Source organism: Phyllostomus hastatus, unplaced genomic scaffold (genome assembly GCF_019186645.2).
Source record: "Phyllostomus hastatus isolate PE091 unplaced genomic scaffold, TTU_PhHast_1.1 phas_contig_152, whole genome shotgun sequence".
In the NCBI taxonomy this organism is placed as follows: Eukaryota; Metazoa; Chordata; class Mammalia; order Chiroptera; family Phyllostomidae; genus Phyllostomus; species Phyllostomus hastatus.
Genome location: NW_025333622.1, coordinates 10,434,629 through 10,449,997, shown reverse-complemented (window position 1 = coordinate 10,449,997; position 15,369 = coordinate 10,434,629). Strand labels below are relative to the sequence as shown.

At 42.5% G+C, this 15,369-nt stretch overlaps 1 pseudogene; it reads left to right on the top strand.

The window, feature by feature from the left end:
• Positions 1-13,403: 13,403 nt before the first annotated feature.
• LOC123813446 lies at positions 13,404-14,708 on the top strand (annotated as a pseudogene).
• The last annotated feature ends 661 nt before the right edge of the window (positions 14,709-15,369 follow it).

The window sequence follows — 15,369 nt, the reverse complement described above, 5'->3', positions numbered from 1 at the left end:
TGAGTTTCTTGGATTTCTTGGAAGACTGTTCCCTTTGCCAGATTGGGGAAGTTCTCCTTTATTATTTGTTCAAATACGTGCTCAATTTGTTGCTTTTCCCCTTCCGATTCTGGTACCCCTATAATTCGGATGTTGGAACGTTTAAAGATGTCCTGGATGCTCTTAAGCTTTTCCTCGATTTTTTGAATTCTTACTTCATCATGCTTTCCTGCTTGGTTGATTCTATCTTCCTTCTGGTCCACTGTATTGATTTGAGACTCAGATTCCTTCCTTTCACTATTGGCTCTCCTCCGCATATCTTCCTGTATCTCTTTTAAGGTAACCTGCATCCTTTCATCTAAATTGTGCCCAAAATCAACCAATTCTGTGAGCTTTCTGATCACCAGTGTTTTGAACTGTGCATCTGATAGATTGGCTATTTCTTAGTCACTCAAAAGGATGAGTCCTGGGGGACTGATCTGCTCTGTTGGAAACATGTCTGTCCCTGTCTCTCCTTTTTTTTTTTTTCCGGTCTGGTCGCTCTTGTTCTGGTGGGGGGCGGAGCCTTAGGTGTTCACTGGGGCTGGGCACCCCAGTAGCTAGATTGTGACGTTATATGTGGGGGCGGGGGCGAACAATGGCAGCAGTTCCGTTCTCCTGGGCCCAGACCCTTCTTTGGGATCCTGGGCCGCGAGTTCTGCACTGGTCCACAATCGCTGCCCCACTGGGTCCGCCCACCGCAGCTTGCATACTCAGGGATCACTGCTGCGTTCTTGCGCCCCGGATGGCTGTCATGCCGATTTTGCACCAAACTTTCCCCAACCTCCGTGCACCGCTGACCCGCGCCAGCCCCGCGCCAGCCCCGCACCAGCCCCATGCCTGCCCGGCTCATCTCCTACCAGTCTGGATGAACAGGTCTACTTCAACTTCTTGGCTGTCCGACTTCCATTCAGATAAATCCCCTATCGGTTCTGGGTGTTATTCTATCTGTAAATTATTGTTGTAAATTATTGTTGTTCTAATCTTGGTTGTGCGAGGAGGTACGATGCGTCCACCTATTCCTCCATCTTGCCAGAAGTCCAGAAAGCATTTTGAATTAAAGGACGGATAAAGAAAAGGCTAAAGGAGTTCATCACCACCAAGCCAGTATTGTATGAAATTTTAAAGTGTTTTATTTAAGAAGAAAAAAAGATACAAAATATGAAAAATAAAATGGCAATAAATAGATATCCATCAACAGTTGAATCTAAAAAACATAAACAAGCAGAACAGAATTGACTGACAGGTACAGAGGATGTTTTGACACTTGCCAATGGGAGGGAGGATGGGGAGAAGGGTGGAAAAGGTGAAGGGATTAAGAAGTACAAATTGGTTATTACAGAATAGTCATGGGGTTGTAAAGTACAGCACAGGTGACAGAGTCAGTTATATTCTAATAAGTATGTCCAGTGTCAAATGGGTGTGAGATTTAGTGGGATGGTTACTTAGTATATTACATAATGTCCAATCACTGAGGTGTAGACCTGAAACTAATATAATAATGCATGTCAACTGTAAATTGAAAAATAATTTCAAATGAGAGATATCTACCAAAGATAAATAAAAACTTACATTCAAGTACTTGCATAGAAATATTTGTAGCAGCATCCTTCTACCAAAAGATAGATAACCAAATGTCCATCAACTGGTGAATGAAGAAAATGTACTACAACAGCATGCTAATCATTGATAAAAAGGAATAAAGTTCTAGAAAATGAAAATAATTAACTAATTAATTAATTAAAATGAAAATTTTAAAAAGGAACACAATTCTGAAACATGCTACAAGGAAGAGCCTTGACAATATTATGCTAAATGAAAAATGTCAGTCACAAAGGCCAAATATTATATGATTCCATCTATATGAAATGTCCAGAAATGGCAAACTCAAAGAGACAAAAAGTGGTATTATTAGTTTCCCATAGCTGTGGGAGGAAAATGGGGAGGGACTGACTGTCAGAGGGCGCAAGCTTTGCTTTTAAGGTGATGGAATGTTCTAAAATTAGACTGTGGTGATGCTTATATAAACCTCATTGAATTGTATACTTAAGACTAGTGACATTTGAGCCCTGGCTGGCATAGCTCAGTGGATTGAGCACGGGCTGCGAACCAAAGTGTCGCAGGTTCAATTCCCAGTCAGGGCACATGCCTGGGTTGCAGGCCATGACCCCCAGCAACCGCACATTGATGTTTCTCTCTCTCTATCTCCCTCCCTTCCCTCTCTAAAAATAAATAAAATCTTAAAAAAAAAGACTAGTGACATTTATTTTATGTAAAACATATCTCAATAAAGCTGTTTAAGAAAGTCCAAATTTTGGTAACTGATAAAACAATAATACTAAATTCTTTTTTATTGAGAAATATTGCTGGTTTTCAAAAGTGTTATACGGAACCTCAAAGCCTCCGGACGAGAACATGAGAGGTAGGATCCCCCTCCCAAAGGAGGCTGGCTCAACCCCACAGGGCTCCCGCATCATCAGAGAACTTTGGTTTTCCCCACCCTTTTATATATTGGAGTCCTGTTCGAATTTTGTTTTGGAAAAGGTATTCCACTGCTCAGAAACAAAAGTGGAACAAACCCATGAGCCCAAGTGACCTCCTTTTTATGTCCTCTCAAGGAACTGTGATTTCCTGGATCAGCAGAACTTCCTCCTTAACAGATAGCTCCATGTTACCACATCACTTCTGGTTCTACCTTTGAGCATTTGGGTGCTGGCTGGACCACCTCTTACAACCAGTGAGTAGCCAAGTATCTAGAGCTTTGGGAGCCATGGAGCCATGGACCTTTCTCCAAGACCTGTTGAGGGTAGGCAGGAAACCGTGCTGAGGCCGACACAGTGAGGGACGTGCTGAGTGAGGAAAGGGTGATGGGGTGAGGAAGGAGGAAGCTAAAACCCACTAAGCCTAGTGGATGAGTTGTCCCCTTGCTTCTCATAGGTGAAGTCTTTTATGGGTCATCATTAATTTCAGTCTTGTCATGGTTGGCTGTATCCTTTAGGGAGTGTCAGGAAGGATGGCCTCAAAGGCAGTACATGCAGTGAAAAGAATACTGGGAAGGATCCTGAGCTGAGCTCTGTCGCTGTTTGGAACTTCATGACCCTGGACATATATACAAAGTGCACTGTATCTCTCTACATACCTTACCCAGAGTCCTGGGGTCACAGGGAGACTACTTTTAAAAGCATACAGTGACATGAGAATGGGCTTCCTGTTTTAATTACGTGCACATGGTCTGACAAGTACAAACGAAGAAAAAAGCATGAGCTCCCCAACCCTCTTTGAAGACAGGACTGCTAGGGTGAGACTTTCCCATGTGATTTCAGCCTCGGCTCCAACAGCCAATGTCTTGCCAATAACTCCCAAATCGATAACTCATTCACATCTCTCTCCTGAGATTCTAACCTGTGATTCTTACTCTGTAATGAAGTTTCACTTCACTTGCATGTCGCAACACACTGTCCAGCAATTTCTGAAATGGAACTCCTCAACCTCTCTCTGCAACCTGCTCCCTCAGCAGTATTCTGTAGTTCAGGAGTTGGCTTTCTCATCCCTGCACGCCAGAAACTGAGGAGCCATCCATAACTTGCTTTCCTACCTCATTCCTCATGTTTAATCAATGTCAAATTTCTGTTGATTTAATCTACCCCTGAGGAGCTCTTGAGTTTGTCTATTTATTTCCATGTCTAATGGTGCAACCCTGGACTAGGCCACCCCATCTCTGGGCTGAATGAGGACAGCTGCGCCTATCCTGCGTCCCCTCTTGCCCCCATCCCATGTTCTCATGTTCCAAGTCCTTCAACGGTGTCTTCTGAAACACATATATGCAGAATGATAGTCTTTGTAAAACACAAGAACGATCGTCTTATCCTCGTGCTTAAGTCCTTCAATGGTTTCCCATTTGTCTGAGGATAAAGTCCTAACTCTTCCACACGGCATGTGAGGCTAGCCCTGCCCATCTCTTTAGACATCTCTACTCTCAACATTCTGGCCAAAATGCATGTATTGGCGTTACCCAAACACAGCCCTTTCTCTCACTTCCACTCCTTTGCACATGTTCCTCTATCTGCTGAGAATATACCTGCTGTGGTGGCTCATCTTATGTGTCACGTTGCCTAGGCTAAGGGATGCCAAGGGAGCTCATAACACATTCTCTCTGGGTGGGTCTGTGTGGGTGTTTCTGGAAGATATCATCCTTTGAATTAGGAGACTGGGTAAGAAGATCACCCTCACCAATGCAGGTGGGCATCATCCAATCAGCTGAGGGCCTAAACTGAACAAAAATGCTGAGGAAGGGCAAATTTGCTCTCTGTCTGAGCTGGGACTCCATCTTTGAGCTGGACTCACACCATTGGCTGCCTGGCTCTCAGGCTTTGGACTCAGACTGAATTCCACCACAGGCTCCCCTGGGCCCCCCAGCTTACAAACACTAGAGTGCAGGGCTCAGCTTCCATAACTGCGTGAGTCAGTTCCTATAACAAATCCCCTTATGTATATCTCTTTATGCCTCCTATTGGTTCTGTTTCTCTGGAGGAGCCTGACTAATACACTCCCATTAACATCCTTGGGGCCTCAGCTAAGACAGCACTTTATCCAGGAAGCTTTCAGTGCCCTCCGGACTGACTGAGATGCTCCTCGGTGGCTTTTCCAGGGCACCTTGTCCTGTCTTCATTTTAGCTCCTACACTGATGCGCATGTCAGAATTCCTTACTGAGTTAGCTGCTTTCCTATCCAGCTGCTGCTTCATGAACGCTAGCATGTATTCTGTTCAAATTTGTATCCCCTGGACCTAGGTCATAGCCAGGCACATGGTGTGTACACAATAAATTTTTTTTCTGATTAAGGTGCTGAGACTACCAAATGTAGGAGTTGACTTTTAGCAGGAATATTGAGAATGACTATCAGGAAAGGGTGTGCTTGCTAAGGAAAATATTTCAGTCAGATGGGCAAGTGGGCCTGTGCTCTAGCAATATCAAGAACTGCCTATCAACACCTTGGCGATTTGTTTCCCAGAAGTCCACGTATTTTGAAATTTGTGTGTATAAGTTGTGAAACAAAATCTCTTTCTATGTATTTGAGGTCTTTCTGGGTTTCACTTAATTTCTTTTTGCCAGACTGACATGGCTCCCAACCCTTGTTTTAGCTCTCTGTATTTTGTTGCGACTTTCCCTGCACTCCACTCGTTAAAAGCCCTGGTGTCAGAATCTCCCCCTGATGACAAGGTCCAGAAAAAAGCTGTCATTAAAAGTGTGTCTGTGGCTGGTGTCAGAGGCGGGAGAAGTGTGAGGCTTTTATTTTTCATTTTTAATCAATGTTTTGACCTCCCTTATGCCCAGAATTTCCAAACTCTGGACAATTGCTTAAGCTGTTTTAATTATTGATTTCCCAACACATTTTCTCTCATTGTCAAACATAAGAAAATGATAGATTCAAAATGCAGTGGCCCCCTCCCTGGTGTGAGACTACAGAGAGTGACAAGACCTGGATTCAAGTCTTAACTACCATTTATAAGCTTGTGACCTCAGCAAACTACCCCTCTGAACTTCAGCTTTCTCCTCCGCAAAGTAAGAACGACACCAACCTCTCACCTTACTCTCTGCCTTGAGCGTGGAAGCCTCTGTGTAGATGTTAATATCTTTCCCACATAGTTCTGCCATTAATTATACTCATGACCATACAATAGCCCCTATGGAATCTCTGTGGACTGAAATGATTTTCTATGATAGTAAATCTCTGTGAGCAGGAGGAGCAATTGTCAGCCAGTCTGAATGTCCACACTCATCCAAGTGGTAAAGTTTTTCAGACCCATATTGAATGAGAGGATGGTTTGCTTTCTCCCTCCCAGAGTAGTATCACAAACTCGCTCATTCTTGGGGTCATGAGGAAGGGAAAAGCTTATCTCACATAGAAAGTTGAGTCACTGACCTCTCTCAATACTTGAACTCTGGGTCCAGAACCCAGGATCACCACTGGTGTATAAAAACCAGTCATGCACAGATGGGTGGGAGGTACAATGTCCAGGGGTGAAGAGTCAAAACCTCTGGAAGCAGTCAAATACAGGAAGTTAGGTCCACGACCATCACAGCTTGGCAGCTGGACATCTAACAGATTTAGGTTTCTGCACACTGAGTCCTTGCCTTTGCCCAGTCCCTGGACCTTACAGAGGCCTCTCATAGCTATTATCTCCTTTCATCCTTATAACCATCCTGGGATGTTAGCAAATACTATTGTACCCATTTTTCCGAAGAAGACACTGAAGAGAGTGCGCCTAGATTGCACAAGCTTACACAGGATGGAGCTGGGACTCACCTCAGGCCCCTAGGTCTGAGACCAGTGTTTTTCCTATCACATCCTCTTGCCTTTCATACAGTTGGGGAGGAGGAAGATTCCAATCAATTTTAGAAGAAGCATATACTCAGGAACCTCTTCCCAGTGGCACAGAAGAAAAGTATCAGACTGGGGCTAAATAAATAAATAAATACAAGTCTGGGCCCCCATGCCCAACCATTCATTCCTGGGATACAGTCTACTTAACTCTGCAAAGAACAGGTAGCAATACATAATTCCAAGTTTCCTCTCATATTCTATGTCTTATAAGTAAATGTATATCTTTAGTTAGTTTGACATATAACCCAAATACCTGTGACACAGAAGAAATGCTTTAAAAAATTGGAGTTCATCACAAGTTCAGCAGCACTTGTGAGTCAGCGTGAGCACTATAGATGAATTTAAAATTTGGGATTTTTCATTTGTGGCTTCTTGGAAATAGTCCTCACTAAATTTCAGTTAACCTTTCCATATTTCACTTTTCTGAAAAGCGGAGGTGACAACATTTCTGTACAGGAAAGAGGAATTTTCAACTCCTTCCCCTCTGTCCTCTTGCCTCTTCCAATCTTCCCAGCCCCCATCCCCAGGGAAGAGGAGGTGCTAATCTGATTGGTCACAGAGTCTGGGACTCACCGGAAAGAGACCCTGTAATTAGTGGGCAGAGTTGCCGTCCCTCAGAATGGTTCTCAGTCTTTTTTACTATATGCGGGAGAGGCTAATGGACTCGGCCCTTACTCTCCACTTCCTCTATGTAGGTGCTAGGGAGATATGTCAAATTACCATTTATCTTATTTTCTCTGTCATTTTGTCATCATTCCTCTATGCATCCTTCTAGAGGGTACTAAGATCCTGAGATTTAAATGTGGGAAGGAAAAAGAGGTTCTGTTTAGGCCTCAAGGTCTAAGTCATATGCTTCTATTCTTTTTTAATAGTGGAGGTGGTCGATGGTGGCTCAGTTAATAAAAGGTAGTACTGTCGTACTTGACTCATACCCTTTGCCTGTCTCTCTCTGCAAAACTGTGGTAGTCAGTCTCTAAGATGGTCCCCAGTGAGCCCCCACTCCTGGTGTTCCTACCATTTAGTAATCCACTCTCACGCTGTGGCGGGGTTGATCAGTGTGACCAACAGAATATGGCACAAGTGATGCTACCTTCCTTCTGAACTGGATATAAAGGACTGTGGCTCTGTCTTGGTTGCTCTCACTCTTGAGTCATTTGCTCTGGGCAAAGCCAGCTGCCACATCTTGAGAAGCCCTGTGGAGAGTCCTCTGTGGTTCCTTCCTAGAATGAATCCTTTCTCTTCTCTTTCTTCTTTATTAAAGCTAAATAATAATCATATATAAAGCATAGGGTTTGAAATTTTAGTAGAAACCAAATGCAGTAATCTATGCTTTATTTCATAGACATTTAAGATCACCGTGTGTGAAAATCAAAGAACAAGTCTAAGAAATCTCCTGAACTTAAATAGGGGTTTCTATTCTTTCTCTAAATTTGTTCTCAAAATTTTAGTTCTATTGTGTACTGTAGAGTAAATCCCTTCTCCATAATGGAGAACTTAATTATTTTGCAGTTCTTTGTCCATATGTGTAATTAAATTATATCTGATATTTGTCAAATTACACTTAATTAAGCTGAATATTTTAGACCAAAGATGTATTAATTCCAAGTCTCTTACTGTGGATACTTTGGGTCTGTTTTTACTCAATTAGACAGTCCCCTGAGATTGGCAGATGTTAATTCCAATTAGCATCTGAGACTGAGTGGACCTCTAAGAAGCAAACAAAAAAGAGATAGAGGAGGACAGTCTGACATTCTGTTTGTTTCCTAAATCTGTGTTCTCAGAACTGAGCTAACACTGAGCCAAAGGCCCCAGGACACCTGCTCTGATCTTTCTGCACACTCTCGCTCCTTCCCTCAGAGACAAAGCAGTCTTCAGAAGTTAATCAGCTGATTTATATGTAGGCACTGAAAAGTTCGACATCTTTATGGCAGACAGAGGCCAAATTTATTTTAAAGATAATTAACCAAAAACAAAATGGTAGAGTTTCCAGAAGGAATAGGTATAAACAGACATCTAAAAATGTTCTGAAAACAGTCAAACCTCTGTATATAAATTTAGGTGAGTGTGTGTATATAGGAATGTGTATATATAGGTATCTATTAAATTAATGTATGTATATAGGTATATATTAAGTTATACATACATAAATATTATATGTGCAATCTCTTAAAACACCCACTTTTTGGTATCGGGTCTGGCGTTCTCATCTCCTCCTGGGATAATGTCCCAAGGAACCGTTTTATCAGAACACACAGTTCTATTTATCTAGTTTCTGTAGCTTAGTCTCAGGGGCAACTTGATGTAATAGCCATTGGCTACAATACAAGGCTTCTCTACTTAAATCAAATGTCCAAACTGTGATCCAGTAAGCAAACAGAGCCTTCTCTTTTGCACATGCCAGTGTCTGTGTGTGTGGGGTGGAATATTACTTTGATAGTGAGAGAGTCAATTCTTTTGAAAATCTTCATCCTCTCCCTCTTTTTAGATGATTCCGTCATTTAGATACGCGACGAACAAAAAGAGAGAAAAATGTTTTTTCTTGGAATCTGCATAAGATCAATTTCTTTTTTTTTGAGTATGCAGAGCATACATAAAGCAGGATACATCTCCAAAAAGCTCTGACATATCTATTAGCTACAATCTTTTTTGTGTTAAAAGAGACCAGCCACAGCACTATTGTGTACTGCTGAAAATGTGTTGTCTGAATCTTTTTCCCCTCCTCCTTGCACAGATGATTTGGGCTTTGTTAAACCATCACCACAAGGTAAGGTCTGTTTCTTCGGGGCAGACAGGCCAATGGAGGTTTGATTGACTTTGTCACCTTGATGTGGTCATAGAGCTATCAGAAGTTGACCATGCAGCTATTGGTTAAAAATGATAATCACCTCAAGAAAAGTACATGGATGGTGTCTTTATTTTCTTAGAACAAGGAGTTGGCTTCTTGGTACCCTCTTCCCTATGTCCAGCTCCAAAAAAGCAATTGCTAACTATTCAATGTGGTTTTTGCCTATGGGTAGCTAAACAAGTCACCTACTGAGTATGTTTGTCCTCACTGAGGACAAAAAATTGAGGACAGTTTCTGAGAAGGCAGCCTATCACTCCTCTTAGTTCTAACAAGAACAAATGTACTTAAACCAGTGGGAGAAAGGGGACTTATCAATAAAGGTCAACTAGAGTTGATACTGCTTCTGAAACAGGGTTTTCTGTTAAAGCTGCAAGAGCAATTGAAAGACAGGAAGAGATCTTTTGGTTCCAAAGGTGATCTGAAGATTCTGCCTGTCTGGTTGGTCTCTAGACATCAGTGAGTGAGGCAAAATTTGTGCAGAGGGTCAGCGAAAGCTCCTTCTTTAGGAACATAGTGGGGTAGGGAGGGGAGGGGAGGGGAAGGGAGGGGAAGAATATGGGGGGACAGTGATGGAGTAAATGTTCTTCTGTTCTCATGCCCCCAAAGTAGCACTTTCTCAAACATATTTTAAAGTCATGTTACAGGGTTCAGCCAAGAGGGGGGACCCCAAATGGGCATTTGAAATGGGGTCCAGAACTTAAGGTGTCCAGGAGATTTTAAGATGTCTTCATCCCCCCACCCAGGGTGTGGGTTGGGAGAAGGAACAAATGGAGCAGGGCCATTGAGAGCTGTTTTGCATAGCAACAGCCTTGCAGCTAAGCTCTGGCGTGGTCATTTAACATATCTATAGCCTTTGGCTGGTCGCTTAGATATGTTAAATAGCTGTGATCATCTCTGAGCCAGGGGAATGGAAGTAACTTCCCCACCAAGACGTGACTGGGGGCAGATCCCCCAAGCTACAGCGCCTGTGTGGGAGCTCGGAGAATATTGGCTCCAAGACATGGGGCCACACCTGCCCAGACTCATGATGGCAGCCCAGTAAACCTGGAAGGATACGAATTCTGGCATGTGAAGCCAAGTGTGGGAGGAGTCGGAAATGAGGCTGCAGAGGAAGATTGGTTGCGGGGATTTAAAACCCAGATGTGGCGGCCATTGAGAGAGAACCATGCTGCTTTAGGAAGGAGAGCCATGTGCAGCCCTGAGAAGGAGAGCCATGCGCAGCCCTGAGAGAAGAGAGAACCACACGGCTTTGACGGAGTGGAGACTCCTGCATCCCAAAGAGAACCATGCTGCTTTGAGAGAGAGAGCCACATAGCTTTAGCAGAGTGGAGACTCCCGCAGCCCTGAGAGGGAGAACCACGCGGCTTTGACGGAGTGGAGACTCCTGCATCCCAGAGAGAACCGTGCTGCTTTAGGAGAGAGAACCACGCGGCTTTGGCAGAGTGGGGACTCTCCCCTTCCCGCAGCCCTGAGAGGGAGAACCACGAGGCCTGGACAGAGTGGGGACCCCCACAGCTTTAGAAGGGGAACCACCACCTGGTTTTAGCAGAGATCCCGGCGACTCAGAAGAGGGTGCCGGGAACCCAGGGAGGTCTCCCAGTCGAGATGGAGGACTAACTAAGAACCAGAGGACTGCCTGGCCCATGGACTTCTATTTCCCTTCCTGAGATACGGTACTCTGGACTGGGCAAAGGGGGAAGGAAGGAAGGACTGTGTGTGTTTGTGGGTGTTTTGGGGGACTTTGGGATTTTTGATAAAGACATTAGGTCACTACTTTAAGTTAGTATAGCATTAAATAAACATTTCCTTTCCTTTTCACGAATCTCTGGCATTGAGAGATGTCTTTCCTCTGGCGGCGGACATAACGGACCCGGGGCCTTCTTTCAATAATAGTATATTGTCTCAGGCCCCCCTTGTTCTGTTCTGTAACAGTCACAGTTGTTAAGGTGACCATGAAGTGGAATGAAAAAGAAAGATGCACAGCTTCTCACCCCAGGCTTGCTTCCTAATGTGAGGATCTGATGAGAACTCTGGAATTCCCCCCCGCCCCAGCCTCCAAAGAGACTCCAATTCCAGAGCCTGAGCCAGTGTGAAAAGAGTTGTACTCAAAGCCTTCCTTTGGGATGCAGAAACCTCCTATTTGGCTCCTGGGTTGTAGAGTAAGCACATCGGACCTCCATTCCTCTTACTCTTGGAGAAAAATAAGTGAGTCCAAGATGGTGGACTGAGCCAACCAAATCTCAGGGAAACAGAATACATGAAGTAAGAGCAAGTTCTAGTCATTACCCGGAAATGCCAATTGAGTAGAAAATGAAGAATTAGCTTCTGGACACATGGAATTGCTCTCCTCACTCAGAGGTTTGTACAGTGCCTATGCAATTGGAAGAACAAGAAAGAAAGTAAAGATTATCAGTGATATAACTTAAACTTGAATTTAAATGAAGAATAACAGGCATATATTTCAGAAACAAAAATTATTTCCAGAAAAATTAAAAATAAGCATTTCACATAAAAAGGTTTAACAATAGATGAGCATAAAGTTTTTTGGTATATAATATAAAACCTCAAAACAACAGTTGACTTGGAAAAAAAGAGGTTTTTGCTCACATAAAAATAAGCTTAATGAGTAGTTCGGGTTTGGTATAACAGGAACGATGTCACCAGGACTATAAACCCCTAAATTTCTGTTCTGTCATCTTTGAATCATCTGATAGTGCAAAGGGGCTGCTGGAACTCCGCCCATCGTGTCCATACTCCAGATAGAGAAAGGGCAAATGGGCGTTCACAACTGAGGTAGCATCTTTTAAAGAGAATCCTTGGATCTCATTCAACACTTCCAGCCATTAGCCAGAAGTTTGTTACATACTCATGATTAGGGCAAGAGAGGCGGAAATTTAGTCTCATATGCGGCATGGCGATGTACACTGGGCTGGAAATCAGAGCTGTTTCAAGGGAGGAAGGGAAGAGTAGATCCTGGGAGGCCACGAGCAGTATCTGCACAAAATAACAGCTTCCTCATTAGAAAGATTCGGTATCGTAAACATTGATTTTCCTCAGGTAAATATACAATTTTTAAAGATTTTATTTATTTATTTTTAGAGAGGGAGGGGAGGGAGAAAGAGAGAGAGAAACATCATTGTGCAGTTGCTGGGGGCCATGGCCTGCAACCCAGGTATGTGGCCTGACTGGGAATCGAACCTGCGACACTTTGGTTCGCAGCCCGTGCTCAATCCACTGAGCTACGCCAGCCAGGGCAAATATACAATTTTTTAAAAAAACTTTTAAAAATTTTCAAATGCATTTCCCCTTCTAATTAAAAAAAAATGAGGTAAAACTTTATATTGATACAATGAAACACAAAAATCTTAATTGTTAGAGCATAATGAGATTCGACAAGTCCGACACACCTGGGGCCGAGCTCCACCCTACCGGCCGAGGTCTGGGTCGGGGAAGGATCTCTGTCCTTTCTGTCCTGTGTTCCAGCAAGGGAGCCTCTTCTGCATGAGGCTGAGGAGGGTAAAAAAATGCCAGCAGTCTGCCCCTCTAAGGATGAAACCGTAGTCCTAGATGAAGAGCTGGAAGTTGAGGCAGGGAGCCCTTGCATCTCCTGGGCCACTCACGGCTTCCACAGGCAGGGCTGGGGAGAGGCAGAGTAACGGAGTGGTTGTGGCTCAAGTGCCACGTCACTGTTCTTGGAAGGCAGCTGTGCCAACCACTGTACCACCAACACCACATCACTGTTCTTGATTAGATTTACCATATTGTGCCACGTATAAAGCGCACCCATAATTTTGGCCCACACTTTCAGGAAAAACATCTTTCATTTTAATTTTTTAATCAATTATTTATTTATTTATATTTAGAAACAAAACCTATTATATTTCAGGTATTATTTTGCATATGGGTATTGTTATCGCTTTCTAGAGTTACATGTTTAGTGCATAAGCATAAATAAAAGAGTTAACAACATATATATAGATACAGATTTAGTACTACCCATGTATAATGTGCATACTTATTTTTCCCTCAAAAATTTGGGCAAAAAAGTACACATTATACACTGCAAAATATGGTAGTAGATTTTCTTGAATATTTCTCTATTTATTGTGTGCCCTTAGGACAATTTCCACAGACATGGAATGATTTATTTAAAAATATGTTTTTTGAACACAAGAAGCAGATTCAGGAAGTTGGTGAACCATCTAAAGACAAGAAGGCCGTAGACATGTGTCTTTGATTCAACTGTCCCAAAAGTCTACCAATTGATTATTTTATTGCTTCAAAAGCAGCAGATTGCCTTCTGAATTCAAAGTGGGCAAAAGCTAAGAAAGGAGAGGAAGCTTTATTTACAAAGGCGTCTGGGTGACCACTGCAACCAGTTTTTAAAGAAATAATTTTTTTCACTAAGCACTAAAAGTAATGAAAATAAAATATGATAAAGGCATTTTAAATAAAAAAGAAAAGCTGAAAGTAGAAAAGGAGAAAATAAAAAGAACAAGAAAGAAAACCTAAAGGATAAAAAGACCAAAAAGGAAAAAAAATATGGTGAAAAAGAAGAATCCAAAAAGGAGGAAATTCTGGGAACTCCCCAAAAGAAGGAAACTAAGAAAAAATTCAAGCTTTGAGCCACATGATGATCAAATTTCCCTGGATAGAAATGAGGTATTTGCATGACCAGGTATCAGCTCACCCTGAAACCTTCATCCTGGGGTTAATTCTTGTCATCGAAGTGGCAGCTGCCCCCCTCCGCCTCTTGGCCGGCAGAAACAAGAGCAGCTGTGTGTTACCTCTGTGTGCAGTGCAGGTGCAGGGCTGCTTTGTAGCCAGCATTCTTTTTTCTTTTAATCCTCAGCTTATTAATTTTAGAGAGAGAGGAAGGGACAGAGAGAGAGAGAAGCATTGATGTGAGAAACATCGACTGGTTGCCACCTGAACCCACCCAGATGGGGAATAGAACTTACAATCTACGTATGTTCCCTGACTGAAGATCAAACCCACATCCTTTTGGTGTACAGGATGATGCTCCAACCAAATGAGCCACCTGGCAGGGCTGCAGTCAGCATTCTTCTTTTTGCTGTTGTCCATTGCCTTCAATTTCTCATCATTTGGCTCATAACTGAAGGAAGGCACTACTTTCGGTTCTTCCCAAAACTCATTGATTCTTTTGGGCCTTTGTACATGCATGAACATAAAGGACCAAAAGCAGACTTAAAGAAAGCTGAAAATTCTGAAACCAAAAAGCAGCAGAGGTCAGACAGTGAGAAAAAGGAGGACAAGGACCAAAAAGTAGGAACAGGAAATCACGGAACAGAAGGCTCAGGAGAACAGTGACAGGAGGAAAGATGACCGATCCCAACACAGTAGTGGAAATGGAAATGATTTTGAAATGGTCACAAAAGAGGAATTGGAAGAACAAACACATGGGGATTGTGAAGAGGAGGAAGAGGGTGACAATGATTGAGAAAGAACTACATCTTCATGTGAAAAATCATAATTTACCTAATATTGGGAATGAAAAAGTATACAAGGTTGGATTTTCTGTGGGGGCTGTCACAATGCACACATGACAGCCCTGGCATCCAGGGACTACTTGATCCTTCACTGCGTAGAATGCTGTTATTGGTACAGGCGAAAACCATGTACAAGTTTCACCTATTTGATAACTTCATAGTATGCAATGAGTAGGTCTCCTTAATTCTGATAGTTGTCAAAGACCCACTTTCCACAATGACATTTAGAGTAGTGGCATTTTTGATAACTGTATAACTTTTTACTGTTGACAAACCAAAATAACTAAAAGGACCACCAACATTTCAAATTATGTATACTTATGTAGCTATTTCAGTTTCTTTGAGGTGAAATGCTTCAACTCACTATTTTTGACAGTTAAACTTTGTTGACTATAAAATTATACCAGGACACTTCTAAGATTCTGAGCTAACAGGATTTAAAATCATTTTTGTGGAAACAAGCCAAATAATAATGCTGCAACAGCACTTTTAATTCAGCTACAACTTCTCCTTTCCCAACTTAGGTAATCTGACTCTTTAGCAAATTTATAATAGTAACTTTAAAGTCCTTAAATGCTAATTCCAACATCTATTTCATCTGTGTGTCTCGTT